Here is a 14244-nt window from a genome sequence, read left to right as displayed (position 1 = left end):
TGGAGATTATATGTATGGGCTTTTCTAGTTTGACCAGACTACCTCTCCCAGCTCCCTTCAAATATTCCCTTAATACTCACTTAATATCCACTTTTACATTCAGTGGATGTTGGTGGGTAGCTGGTAATTCTGTCTAGTTGTTAAGGCGAATCCAACCTCGAGTCCAAAGAGCCACAGTTTTGAACCTTAACATTCTGCCATCCCTTCCACTTCATCCCTAAAATCAAAGTCTGAACTGGATTAAAGTAAGCTTGTAGTGGGCCAGGAATGTGTCTGTTTATTCTTGTATTGTACTCTCCCAAGTGCTTAGTACTGTGCTTTGCACACAGTAAGCACTCAATAAATACAACTGACTCACTGACTAAAGGCAATCTTCACCTGAGGTGGACCTCAGATCTTCTCTCCAATTCAATTCATAGTTCATGCCGCAGTCAAATCTGTGCCACCATATCCTTCCTGGCTTCTTATTGTCCAGGTGGTCAAGTGCAGATTCCTATCCAACATCTTTCCTTGCCTTATCTGTCTAAGCCCATCCCTGTAGTTGTTCCAGTCAAGTAAGTCTAATTGCTAACTTTTGGCCACAGAATAATAATAGATTCAGATAGCTGGACTAAGCACTGGAAGAAAATATGCAGGTGGGAATTAGACTCTATCCCTGTCTCTCAGAAGGCTCAATCTTGTCTTTCCCAGCCCCTTATACTGAGTTGATTTCCAACCATCCTGGGTTTCTCATTCTGCTGTGTGTCCTTCATTCTTGAAGATGATGCAACTAATATTGAGGCCCACTCCTTTTATAAGACAATGGGCCTGAAAGGATGGATCTTTGTTGTCCTAGTGGCTTTGTCCCACATCAAGACTCTCCCTTTTCAATTCTGTCTCCTGACTCATTCAATCATGATCAATCATCGATCTACACGCACTCCCTTGGTGACCTCCCTCGCTCCCACGGCTTCAACTATCATCTCTATGCTGATGACACCCAGATCTACATCTCTGCCCCTGCTCTCTCCCCCTCTCTCCAGGCTCGTATCTCCTCCTGCCTTCAGGACATCTCCATCTGGATGTCTGCCCGCCATCTAAAGCTCAACATGTCAAAGACTGAACTCCTTGTCTTCCCTCCCAAACCTTGCCCTCTCCCTGACTTTCCCATCTCTGTTGATGGCACTACCATCCTTCCCATCTCACAAGCCCACAACCTTGGTGTCATCCTCGACTCCGCTCTCTCATTCACCCCTCACATCCAAGCCGTCACCAAAACCTGCCGGTCTCAGCTCCGCAACATTGCCAAGATCCGCCATTTCCTCTCCATCCATACCGCTACCCTGCTCATTCAAGCTCTCATCCTATCCCATCTGGACTACTGCATCAGCCTTCTCTCTGATCTCCCATCCTCGTGTCTCTCCCCACTTCAATCCATACTTCATGCTGCTGCCCAGATTATCTTTGTCCAGAAATGCTCTGGGCATATTACTCCCCTCCTCAAAAATCTCCAGTGGCTACCAATCAATCTGCACATCAGGCAGAAACTCCTCACCCTTGGCTTCAAGGCTGTCCATCACCTCGCCCCCTCCTACCTCACCTCCCTTCTCTCCTTCTACAGCCCACCCCACACCCTCTGCTCCTCTGCTGCTAATCTCCTCACCGTACCTCGTTCTCATCTGTCCCGCCTTCGACCCCCGGCCCACGTCATCCCCCTGGCCTGGAATGCCCTCCCTCTGCCATCCACCAAGCTAGCTCTCTTCCTCCCTTCAAGGCCCTACTGAGAGCTCACCTCCTCCAGGAGGCCTTCCCAGACTGAGCCCCTTCCTTCCTCTCCCCCTCGTCCCCCTCTCCATCCCCCCCATCTTATCTCCTTCCCTTCCCCACAGCACCTGTATATATGTATATATGTTTGTACATATTTATTACTCTATTTATTTATTTATTTTACTTGTACATATCTATTCTATTTATTTTATTTTGTTAGTATGTTTGGTTTTGTTCTCTGTCTCCCCCTTTTAGACTGTGAGCCCACTGTTGGGTAGGGACTGTCTCTATATGTTGCCAGCTTGTACTTCCCAAGTGCTTAGTACAGTGCTCTGCACACAGTAAGTGCTCAATAAATATGATTGATGATGATGATGATGTGTATTTAATGCTTACTGTGTGAAGAGCCCTGTATTAAGCACTTGGGAGAGTACAGTATAACAATAAACAGACACATTCCCTGCCCACAACAAGTTAACAGTCACGTCTCAACCTTCATGAATCTTTGCCTTAGAAGTCACCAATTTCCAATTTCTCTTTCAATTACTGCCCAGCAGCCTAGACTATTCAGGTCTTCCATGCTGTTTGAGAACATGCTTCAACAAGTCTTTAAAATGTGTTTTGTTCTGCCCTCTGGAATGGCCTGAAGCCATCAAGTTCTCCTTACAGTACCTGTTTGGGTATCCTGCTACCATCTATTCTCCTCACATGTACCACTCAGCAGTTTTGGTTTGCTGTGAGCACTACTCCAATGCTTGTGAACTGATTGTGTTCCAGGACCTGGCAGGTAATCTTGTACAACCATTTGATGTTGAGTGAAGGTCATTTATCTCTGATGAAACTGCTACAGAAGCTGGGTGAGTCTTCTCTAGTAGATCTAGATCTCACAGCCAGGTAGATTGTTGAATATCATTATAGTACTGTAGACTTTCAACTTTGTATGGAATTGGCCTTATTTGTCACCACACCCTGACTTTTTGTCTTCCACAGGCCATGCTAACCCTTTTTAATCTATCCTGACGTGGGACAGTTTTCAGTCTGAATGAAATAATTTGGTGACTCCTTGAAGGTCTGTATTTCAAAATGAAATATTTGAATATCTAGGTTTTTTGAGTTTTGTATGGTACATGACTCATATTCTTCAGGCTTAACTTTAGATTGTGGCATTGGGCTAAATCTGAAAAGCAATTCATAAACTTTTGCATTTTTATTATATTAAATCTTGACTCAAAATTTCTTGCTGAACAGAGCTTTCCCTAATCCTTAACCCAGACTAAGTTTACTCCTGACTCTTTCCTGGTATTGTATAAACCATCATTCCTAGGCAAACATGTTAATATAAACTCGTTACGGGTTGGGAACATGTCTACTAATTCTGTTGTAGTCTCCCAAGCACTTAGCACAGTGATCTGATAAGCACTCAATACAATTGCTTGATATACAAAAACCCATGTATTCTACATCATGTATGTACTTATTGGCTCAAATTACATCTGTGTCTGATCCATCCTGTCTCCTCCCTAAACCCCTTTTGGGTAGGGACTTAATCTAACAAAGATAATGTAAAACTGCACTGTTGGGTAGGGACTGTCTCTATATGTTGCCAACTTGTACTTCCCAAGCGCTTAGTACAGTGCTCTGCACGCAGTAAGCGCTCAATAAATATGATTGATTGATAGAGTATGTTACAGAAATAAGCACCTGCATATATTCTAATTTGATAATATTGTTTATATAAAGGAAAAAAGTATTAGAGTAGTAATTAATTATCCCTTATTCAAAGGGATACAATCAGGTGGATGCAGTAACATGGGACAAAGATATGAAAAGGAAATTATAGTAATGGCTTGCCTGTGTTCACAACACTTTTGCCTCATAAAACATCTTGAAGTTAAATGCACACCCTGAGCTCTTCAAAATATGGAAGACTAGAACTCATATCTGTATGCATGGTTATTCAGAAGCAACATGGCCTAGTGGATAGAACAGGGGCCTGGGAGTCAGGGGACATGGGTTCTAATCCCAGCTCTGCCAGTTGCTTGCTGTTTGTGTGACCTTGGGCAAGACACTTAATTTCTCTATGCCTCCGTTTTCTCAACTGTAAAATGGGGATTACCTGTTTTCCCTCCTGGACTGTGTGTCCCATGCGGGACAGGGACTATGTCTGACCTAATTAACCTGTATCTACCCCAGCACTTAGAATGGTGATTGACACAAAGTGCTTAACAAATACCATAAAACCAACAAATAAACAGTTCAAAGAAGACAAAGGTAATGGTGCTTGTAGTTGTGTGTGGATATACATATGTATACACTGTATTCACTGCTTTTGGTTTCCCAATTTCAGCCAATCAATAGTTTTATTGGGCACCTACTGTGTGCCAAGCACTGAACTGTTTCAGGGAGTCTCAGACAATCAAAAAAACAAGATCCCTGCCCTTAAGGAACATATAATCTCACTGGGGAGACAAACAGTAAAACAAATTACTTATAATAAGGAAAAGGGAAATGTGATGTGTACATGTAAAAGGGTATGTAGTATTTGTATATGAGCACTATGGGAGACTGCGAGTATTTAAGTGGAAGTACTGAAGTGGCAGCTGAGGGATATGAGTTGGGAGAGAAACTAATTAAATCAGGGAAGGCCTCATGAAAGAAATTAGGTTTTTAAAAGATGTAGCCAGGAGTTTCTGGCAGGGGAAAGATGTGGGCAAGAAGACCTTGATGAAACTGATGAGAATGAGGCTCCGTGATTATGTTACTTGAGAGGAAAATGAAGAGTGTGATCTGGGGTGAGGTGGGAAAAGACAGTGGATTAGAGGAAGGGAGAGAGTTGACTGCATGGTTTAAAGCCAACAGTCAGGAGCTTCTGCTTGATGGAGACAGAAATGGATAACCATCTGAGGCTTTTGAGGTAGTATGCTATTTCAGAAAAATGATCCAGGGAGAGAAGCGAAATGTGGACAGGAAAGGGGAAAAACAAGAGAGAAAGCCAATACACTAATCAAGCTAGACTATGACAATTTCAGCCTCCTATATAGTAACTGTTTGGATATCTTACTGTCAGTACCCTACTCTGGGTTGTAATTGGAGAGAATCCTGGCCTGCTGCTTCCCAAAATGAGTCAGTTATATGGGTTGATTTGCATTCATCAGGTGCTCTTAAAGTGAGTGTCTGTTAAGTAAGTGCTGATGTGTCAGTCCCTTGGAAGGGGTCTTTTTTCTTTTCATTTTTCTTTTTTTTTTATGGTGTGTATTAGGTTCTTACTGTATGTCGGACACTGTTTTAAGCATTTGGGTAGATAACAAAGTAATCAAGCTGGACCCAATCCAAGTCCCAAATTTTAATCTCCATTTTACAGATGAGGTAATTGAGGCACAGAGAAGTTAAGTGACTTGCCCAAAGTCACACAGCAGGCAAGTGGTAGAGTTGGGATTAGAACCCAAGTCCTTCTGACTCACAGCCTTGTGCTCTATCCACTAGGCCAAGAGGGAGGACAAATACAGCTTTCCTGGCCCACTTGGAAGAATGCCCCAGGGAAGATGCAATAGATCTATATGGAGGTGGAAGGGGTTTTTACATGGACACCTGCTAGGTGACAAACAGACTCACTATTTATATGCCCAGGTTCACTCCATCCCTATCCTCCTCTGAGGCCAAGCCCCAGATTGCCTTCTTTACCAGCAGCAATAATAAGGTTTTCACTTCATCCACGCTCTCTCCTTAGTAGCCTGGAAACCAATATCCCACATGTAAAGATGGCAGCTCAAATTTTGATGGTTACCTTTGGCTCTTCAACTCTATGTACTTTTTGGGAGTGGTATCTGTTTACAGGGGTTTGTTGTCTGTGAGTGAGGCACATGTGTTTTCTGTTCAACTACTGAAGTCCCTTCTGTTAATCAAGTCACTGGGTTTCAGGGAGTGGTCTTCAAGGCTGCTAAGCATAAACCAATTATTGAATTCACTACAGATCCAGAAGCTGTGATTTCTATAGCCTCCATCCCATGGAACCTGCAAAACAGAAGAGAAAATGTGGTAAAGTCCACATGGACATGAAAAATTGAATCCACCTAACCCTGTTCCTTCTAAACACCCAGCTCTCCAGCTATCCTGAAAACCCAGCCAAACTCCATTTAGCTCTTCTCTCAACAAAGCCCCTACCAGCTGTGGATGATTCATTCTCTGTCTTCCTAAAGCAGCCCTCAGGATACCAATAGTAATAATAAGCATAAACACTCTGGATTGAATGCCAGCAATGTGCCTGGTGTTCCAACAAACCCAGAATTAGACACAGTCCTAGGCCAGTAGACTTTCAATCTGAATAGAAAGATGACACCACAGACCAAAAGAAGAATGTAAACAGGCTCAAGAGGGAGGTGAGTAACAGGATGAGAAGCTGATGAATGGTTTAGTCTGTGTTCACCTCTCTCAGAGGTTTGAAGATTGAAATGAAAAATAAAAAACTCCAAGCTGGCAGGAATGGAGGAAAGCCTTTTGTAAGTGCTGATTTGTGGAGTTGGGGTGGGGAGATTAGAAATTCAAACCTTAAAGAGCTGGATATGTCATTTTGGGGATGCTGGGGTTAAGATAGTGGGAGGAGAGCATACAGAGTGGAGGACCTCTGTAGCAGAATGGTTAGAGTGTAAAGTTGTGAGATTTCAATTTCGAGACCGCAGGACACCAACTGTGATTTAGCTTCATCCCTCCCTCTACTCTTGTAGTGAGCAGGACTTGAGTCACGTAAAACACAATACAATCAGGCATTGCTGTCTGACTAGCCTTTCTGGGAAAACAGGTCAGACTATGAAATAAATGACAATTCCTAATACAGAGGAGATAAAGTAAGCCGATCTTAGCTACGCTTTCCCTCAATCTAGCCTCTCTATTCTCTATTGCTTCTTTGGTCCTGGCCATATCCCCAACAGGCCTATGAGTTTCCAGAAATAGACCTACTTAGTTCATTCATTCATTCATATTTATTGAGTGCTTACTGTGTGGAGAGCACTAAACAGCACTTGGGAGAGTACAATACAACAATAAACAGTCACATTCCCTGCCCACAACGAGTTTGCAATCTGGGGGTGGGGTGGGGGTGGTGGTAGGGGAGAGACAGACATTAATACAAATAAATAAATTATAGATATGTTCATGAGTTCTGGAAGTGAGTGCTCCACTTGTGCATGGAGGATAAGAAACCCATTCTCAAACAATCATGTTTAGTGAGTATTGACTCTGTGCAGAGTACTATATTAAGAGCTTGGAAGAGTACAACTGAGTTAGTTAACATGGTCTCTGCCCTCAAAGAGATAACAAAATTAGCTGGAGAAAGAACCTAAAATGAATTACAAGTAGGAGAAAGCAATAAAGTGTGAAGATATGTATATAGAAGCACCTTGGCCTAGTGGATAGATCATGGGCCTGGGAGTCAGAATGACATGGGTTCTAAACCCGGCTCCACCATTTGTCTGCTGAGTGACCTTGGGCAAGTCATTTCACTTTCCTGTGCCTCATTTACCTCATCTGTAAAATGGGGATTGAGATTGTGAGCCCCATGTGGGATGGGGACTGTGTTCAACCTGATTAGCTTACATCTACCCCAAGTGCTTAGAGAGTGCTTGGCACACAGTGAGCACCCAATAAATAACATAAAAAATGACATGTTAAGCTTAGGGAACGTGTAGTGATGTCCTGGAGACCGTGGAGATGTGAGCTCTGCAGAGAAGGAAGTCAGTGCTAGAGACGTCGATTTTGGGTTGAACAGTGTAGAGGTAGTAGTTGAAATCATGGAACCAGATGAGTTCCCCAAGGAAGGGGTGTAGATTGAGAATCAATGCAAGCCCAGAATTGATCTTAGAGGGCCACCCATAGAGAGTGGGAGGCAGAGAAGAGCTAGAGATGTATGGGGAGAACTAAGAGAGAACTGTTAGAACAATCAAGATTAGGTAGCATTTCCAAGAGCTGAGTGGGATCAACAGTGTTGAAGGCAGCCAAGAAGTCGATGAGGATAAGGATGGAACAGAGTCCACTATATTTAGTGAGAATCTCATTGGTGGCCTTAAGAGAGAGTGGTCTCAGTGGAGTGAAGGGGTCAAAAGTTAGATTGTAAGGGATCGAAGTAGGTGTTAAAGGAAAGGAAGTGAAGCCAGCAGGTGTAAAAAAAATCCTTATGAGGAATTTGGAAAGGAATGATAGGAGGATGATGGGGTGGTAGTTCCATAAATGAAATGTGGCTTCATGAACAGCAATTTTGCTATTTTCGTGAACCTGGTACAATGGTACAGTGGGGTGCAGTTTCATAATGGGCATGAAAGATTTTCAATATATATTAAGTACCCAAGTGTTTTGAGTATGCAGAAAGAAATGCCCGGTACTGGGACCAAAGCAGTCATAATATAGTAGAATTACTACTATTTAGAATTTCCAGGCATAATATTTAGAGGTTTGGTACTAGGATGATGAAATTTTCCAAGTTACAAAGAAATGGGAATGGTGTAGTTGCAAGACTTGTTTTCCCTTGCACCTCTTCTCCCCTTCTCTAACTCCTCCCCCCTCTTTCCCCACAGCGTAAAACAGCCCTCATATCTCATCATCATCATCATCAACATCAGTATTTATGGAGCACTTGGTATGTACAGACCACCACACTTGGTATTTGGAACCATGAAATAGCAGTAGAAGATATAGTCCCTGCCCTAGAGGAAAATACAGTCTAATGGAGCAAACAGATAGACACATATTGCTAACATACAGTGGAAACCAGAGGAAATTTTTAGGTGCCTCTGATAATAACCAAGTAAAAAAGGAATAAATAAGTGGAATACATAAATTAGTAAACAACTAAAAGTTCTAAGAGAGCTGAAGGAGCACAATGACCAGCCTGGTGGAAATTAAATGGAAAACACCTCCTGGATGAAGGGTTTATTGGGAGAGTTTTGTTAGAGGGAGGGGTCATATTTGCCAGATTTGAAGGGAAAAGAAGTTCTGTACAGAAGATAGGCATTTTCTACTTTCTCTTGATAGGACTTTGGAATCTCAAAAAAAAAAATGGTGGGTCAGAGAATATATAAATTGATAATAAAGGCACTGCTTTCTCTAACGATGACTCGCTCTGAGAATTACAAGTATCCACTATATTCTAACAGCATAAAAGGTACACACGGTATCTCTGTAACTTTGAGATATAAAAGAGTCTATTGGTAATAGTCCAAACCAACTGTATACAGGTATTTCTAATTGCCTAGAAAGTAAATATAAGTTGAGGAACAGTTTTCACATTGTCATTTTATGGATCTGAGAAATTTTAAATCATTTATTTTGCACAGCCATAATTATGTAATGAGATCTAGAAAAGACTTTCAATTATGTATGCATAGTAATAATTATTATGAAGGGGCACCCTTAGCTGATAAAATATATATTGTTTCAGAAAATATTATGTCTGTTAGCAATGAATTACTTCTGCATGTGAATGTTTCATAAATTCATTTCTGACAATTAAAACATATGCAGCTTTCAGTTTCTATCCTCAGTGAAACAAATGGCTGGTGTGTAGATTCAATGGAATATATATTTCTTTCTGCCCCTCATCTTAACATTTTTATTTCCCAATTTATTCTTTGGAAGTCAACAGTGTGCCTACCCAATCTACGAAGACTAATGTAAGAAGAAATTGAAGTTGATTTTTGCATGACAAAAATTTAATTTAAAATTGTTGTAATGGAATAGCTGATTCAAGTGTTAATTGGAGATTGTGTGGATGTGTGTGCATCTAGGTGTACCAGCAAATCTCAGAAATCAATAAAAGGAATTCTGTCACTTTCTCTCATCTCAATTGTCTTATCATTTGTTTATACAAACTTGGCTATGTTACAGACAGGGACATGGTATTTTTAAAAGTGAAGATAAATGGGAAAGTATAACTATTTTACCTTTCTGAACATCTACTATACTTCTATAATGCATGCTCTAAAATTATATGACATCCAAAAATGAAGATCATTTGCTTCTAGTTTCTGAAAGTTGAGTGGTTAGTGTCCTGAGGTGGATCACTGGACAGCAACTTTGAAGACATAATAATATGATAACAATAACCATGTTGTCCTATTTAAATTTCTACCTTCAGCACCTAAAAATGAAGTGCCTTTTAATAAAACATGTACATTCATTGTCTGAAGTGCAAATACATTTTCCTTCTTTGCTACTTCGAAATAACATGCCAGAATTAGGATAACTCTCAGTTGTATTTCGAAATTTAGATTTGGAAAAAAAACTTAAGACTGGTCAGTGAGATTAGTGTTTAAAAAAAAAAGAAAACTCGAAGACTGCAATTAGAAGTATCCTGGGGTTATTAGAGATAAGAGTGTTCATATCCAATTAAGATGAAAACCATTTTGCCAGTTTAATGTGCCACCTCTGGCGGTTTGGGTTTATTCATTTTATCAGACTTGAGAACTAAAACTAGAAGTGATACTTATGCTTTGTACCAAAGAGATAAGTGTTAAGACTTCAAGATTCATTCATTTAAAAGATGCCTCAGAAGTTGTTGATTAACTGCAGGTATTGAATGCCTTAATGAGAATGAGGACTGGTCACTTTTAAACAAATGATAATATTGGTATTGTGACCCTAAAAAATATTTCTAAAACAGAAGAAAATGAGCAACAGTCTTTGATGTTCACAAATGTATGTAAGATTTTTATATAGTATACGGTGACCTTAAAGCACTTTCTGGTTCGTAAAGTCTAGCTGCATGCAAAAAATATGTCATTTAGATTTCTCTTTTCTAAAAGAGACTGAAGGACATTATTATCTTACCATTGATTCTATTATCATTTTAGTTTTCACATTAACTAGTTTACTGAGATACCATCAAATACCAAGGAGCATTGACTAGAGGAATAGGGGAAACCACAGCAACAACTGGGGGAGTAGGACTTAGGGAAGAAGCTGGAGGGAGATGGAGAGGAAGAGAGAGAGGGAGAGGAAGAGAGAGGGGAAGAGGGAGAGAGGCACAGAGAGAGAGAGAGAAAGGGAGAGAGAGAAAGCAAACTGGCTTGAAGGTCTGCAGTTCTATTTGCTGCTTCATGCCTCTTTCCACAATCTAAGGGTTTCCCTCCAACTTCCCACACTATAGCTCCCCACAGCCATGTCATTTCTCCAAACCGTTCTCTAGAGTTAGTTAACTTAGCCCTTCTACCACTCCCTAGGGGCAGAAGTAAACAGTTCTGATGCAATTCACTGGAATTTCTGATAAACAACCAACTGCTGGGTTAATATAACAGCTAGGCATTAAGCAGGTTCATTGTAATTGTCTGCTGTGTGTCACCTGGTTATGTGACAGATATCCCAAGGAATCCTTTTCTGAATTTATTTCAACAGTTCCTTAAATGGCTTAACAAATGTAAGAGAAATCATGCTAGTTACCAAGGGGTTTCAGTATAATCACCTCCACCGCTGATCTACTCACCGTACCTCGCTCTCGCCTGTCCCGCCATCGACCCCCAGCCCACGTCATCCCCTGGGCCTGGAATGCCCTCCCTCTGCCCATCCGCCAAGCTAGCTCTCTTCCTCTCTTCAAGGCCCTGCTGAGAGCTCACCTCCTCCAGGAGGCCTTCCCAGACTGAGCCCCTTCCTTCCTCTCCCCCTCGTCCCCCTCTCCATCCCCCCCATCTTACCTCCTTCCCTTCCCCACAGCACCTGTATATATGTATATATGTTTGTACATATTTTTTACTCTATTTATTTATTTATTTATTTTATTTGTACATATCTATTCTATTTATTTTATTTTGTTAGTATGTTTGGTTTTGTTCTCTGTCTCCCCCTTTTAGACTGTGAGCCCACTGTTGGGTAGGGACTGTTGCCAATTTGTACTTCCCAAGCGCTTAGTACAGTGCTCTGCACATAGTAAGCGCTCAATAAATACGATTAAATAAATAAAATAAATATTACTATCATTATTCATTATCATTATTATCAGAGAAGCAGCATGGCTCAGGGGAAAGAGCCTGGGCTTTGGAGTCAGAGGTCATGGGTTCAAATCTAGACTCTGCCACTCATCAGCTGTATGAGTTTGGGCAAGTCACTTCACTTCTCTGTGCCTCAGTTATCTTATCAGTAAAATGGGGATGAAGACTGTGAGCCCCCCATGGGACAACCTGATCGACTTGTAACCTCCCCAGAGCTTAGAACAGTGCTTTGCACATAGTAAGTGCTTAATAAATGCCATTATTATTATTATTATTATTATTCAATTTATCCCTTCATTTTTCCCAAGATTTTTAAGATAGGGCAGGGTATCAGGTAGAAAACCCAAAATGTTTCTTTCATCATTTTCAATTAACTTTTTATGCCCTTATGGCATTTTCACAATAGGTTTCAACTTTTCCATTTTTTTATTTATCTTTACATAGCTATAGCATGTGAGCCCGCTATTGGGTAGGGACTGTCTCTATATGTTGCCAACTTGTATTTCCCAAGCGCTTAGTACAGTGCTCTGCATACAGTAAGCACTCAATAAATACGATTGAATGAATGAATGAATATAGCATCCATCTGAGTGCCTCAGAATGATTAAAAAGCAAACAGATAAACACTGAAGTTTCCCACTAGGCAGCAATAAAATCACTGTTGCATAGTCTCAATAGACAACCCCCTGACTAATAAAAATCTTGTCACTCATTTCTGAAGGCAGAAAAAAAAGTCTTCCCTCTCTAAGGCACAGTGCCACACACTCATTTCTAATAAAAGGCAAAAGTTCCAATGAGAAATGGGCTATGCTCAGAAACTGAGTTACTCCCTAGTGGCTCTAAAAGGAGTGTGATAGTCCAGGCCCAATTCTATGGCATCTAAAACACTGCAAACCTATCATGGTTCAGTAGATCTGGTCTAGTAGCACATCTAGTGGTTTCTAGGATGTTATAGTACTACCAATATGGTAGTATGGTACTACTATGGTCTAGTAGGAACTAGATATGAAAAGTATGTTTTTTGAGGAGAATTCTGTAAGAAAGAATATCCATGCCTTGATTCTGCTCAAAACAGAGCTACTGGAATCACCCACATAATGCTAATGGCAACAGTCCTGTGCAGAAAAGATGAATGCATTTGGTGCTTGTATTACACGAGTTGTTTCTCTAAACCATCCAGCACAATTATTCTTAGTAGGTTGTATGATCAAGAGCAAGTCACCAAAAATAGTGCCCTCAACATGGGAAGGCTGAGAGAATAGATATTAAAGAGCCAAACTATTTACTACAGTCATTCCACTCTTAAACCATATTCTCCTCTCTTTCCTCCTCGCCAGCTTACAGTCTTTAGGTTCCAAGTCTGCTGGAGGCCAAGAGGAGTAGGGCCTTCCAGGGAAAGGAATATAGGGTAGTTGTCCCTATTCACCATCATCATCATCAATCACATTTATTGAGCACTTACTGTGTGCAGAGCACTGTACTAAGAGCTTGGGAAGTACAAGTTGGCAACATATAGAGACAGTCCCTACCCAATAATGGGCTCACAGTCTAAAAGGGGGAGACAGAGAACAAAACCAAACATACTAACAAAATAAAATAAATAGAATAGATATGTACAAGTAAAATAAATAAATAAATAGAGTAATAAATATGTACAAACATATATACACATATACAGGTGCTGTGGGGAAGGGAAGGAGGTAAGATGGGGGGGATGGAGAGGGGGGCTAGGGGGAGAGGAAGGAAGGGCCTCAGTCTGGGAAGGACTCCTGGAGGAGGTGAGCTCTCAGTAGGGCCTTGAAGGGAGGAAGAGAGCTAGCTTGGCGGATGGGTAGAGGGAGGGCATTCCAGGCCTGGGGGATGACGTGGGCCGGGGGTCGATGGCGGGACAGGCGAGAACAAGGTACGGTGAAGAGATTAGCAGCAGAGGAGCGGAGGGTGCGGGGTGTGTTGTAGAAGGAGAGAAGGGAGGTGAGGTAGGAGGGGGCGAGGTAATGGAGAGCCTTGAAGGCCAGGGTGAGGAGTTTCTGCCTGATGCGCAGATTGATTGGTAGCCACTGGAGATTTTTGAGGAGGAGAGTAACATGCCCAGAGCGTTTCTGGACAAAGACAATCTAGGCAGCAGCATGAAGTATGGATTGAAGTGGGGAAAGACACGAGGATGGGAGATCAGAGAGAAGGCTGATGCAGTAGTCCAGATGGGATAGGATGAGAGCTTGAACGAGCAGGGTAGCGGTATGGATGGAGAGGAAAGGGCGGATCTTGGCAATGTTGTGGAGCTGAGACCAGCAGGTTTTGGTGACGGCTTGGATGTGAGGGGTGAATGAGAGAGCGGAGTCGAGGATGACACCAAGGTTGCAGGCTTGCGAAACGGGAAGGATGGTGGTGCCGTCAACAGAGATGGGAAAGTCAGGGAGAAGGCAGGGTTTGGGAGGGAAGACAAGGAGTTCAGTCTTGGACATATTGAGTTTTAGGTGGCAGGCAGACATCCAGATGGAGATGTCCTGAAGGCAGGAGGAGATGCGAGCCT

Source organism: Tachyglossus aculeatus, chromosome 5 (assembly GCF_015852505.1).
Source record: "Tachyglossus aculeatus isolate mTacAcu1 chromosome 5, mTacAcu1.pri, whole genome shotgun sequence".
In the NCBI taxonomy this organism is placed as follows: domain Eukaryota; kingdom Metazoa; phylum Chordata; class Mammalia; order Monotremata; family Tachyglossidae; genus Tachyglossus; species Tachyglossus aculeatus.
Note: the sequence above shows the minus strand (reverse complement) of the source record.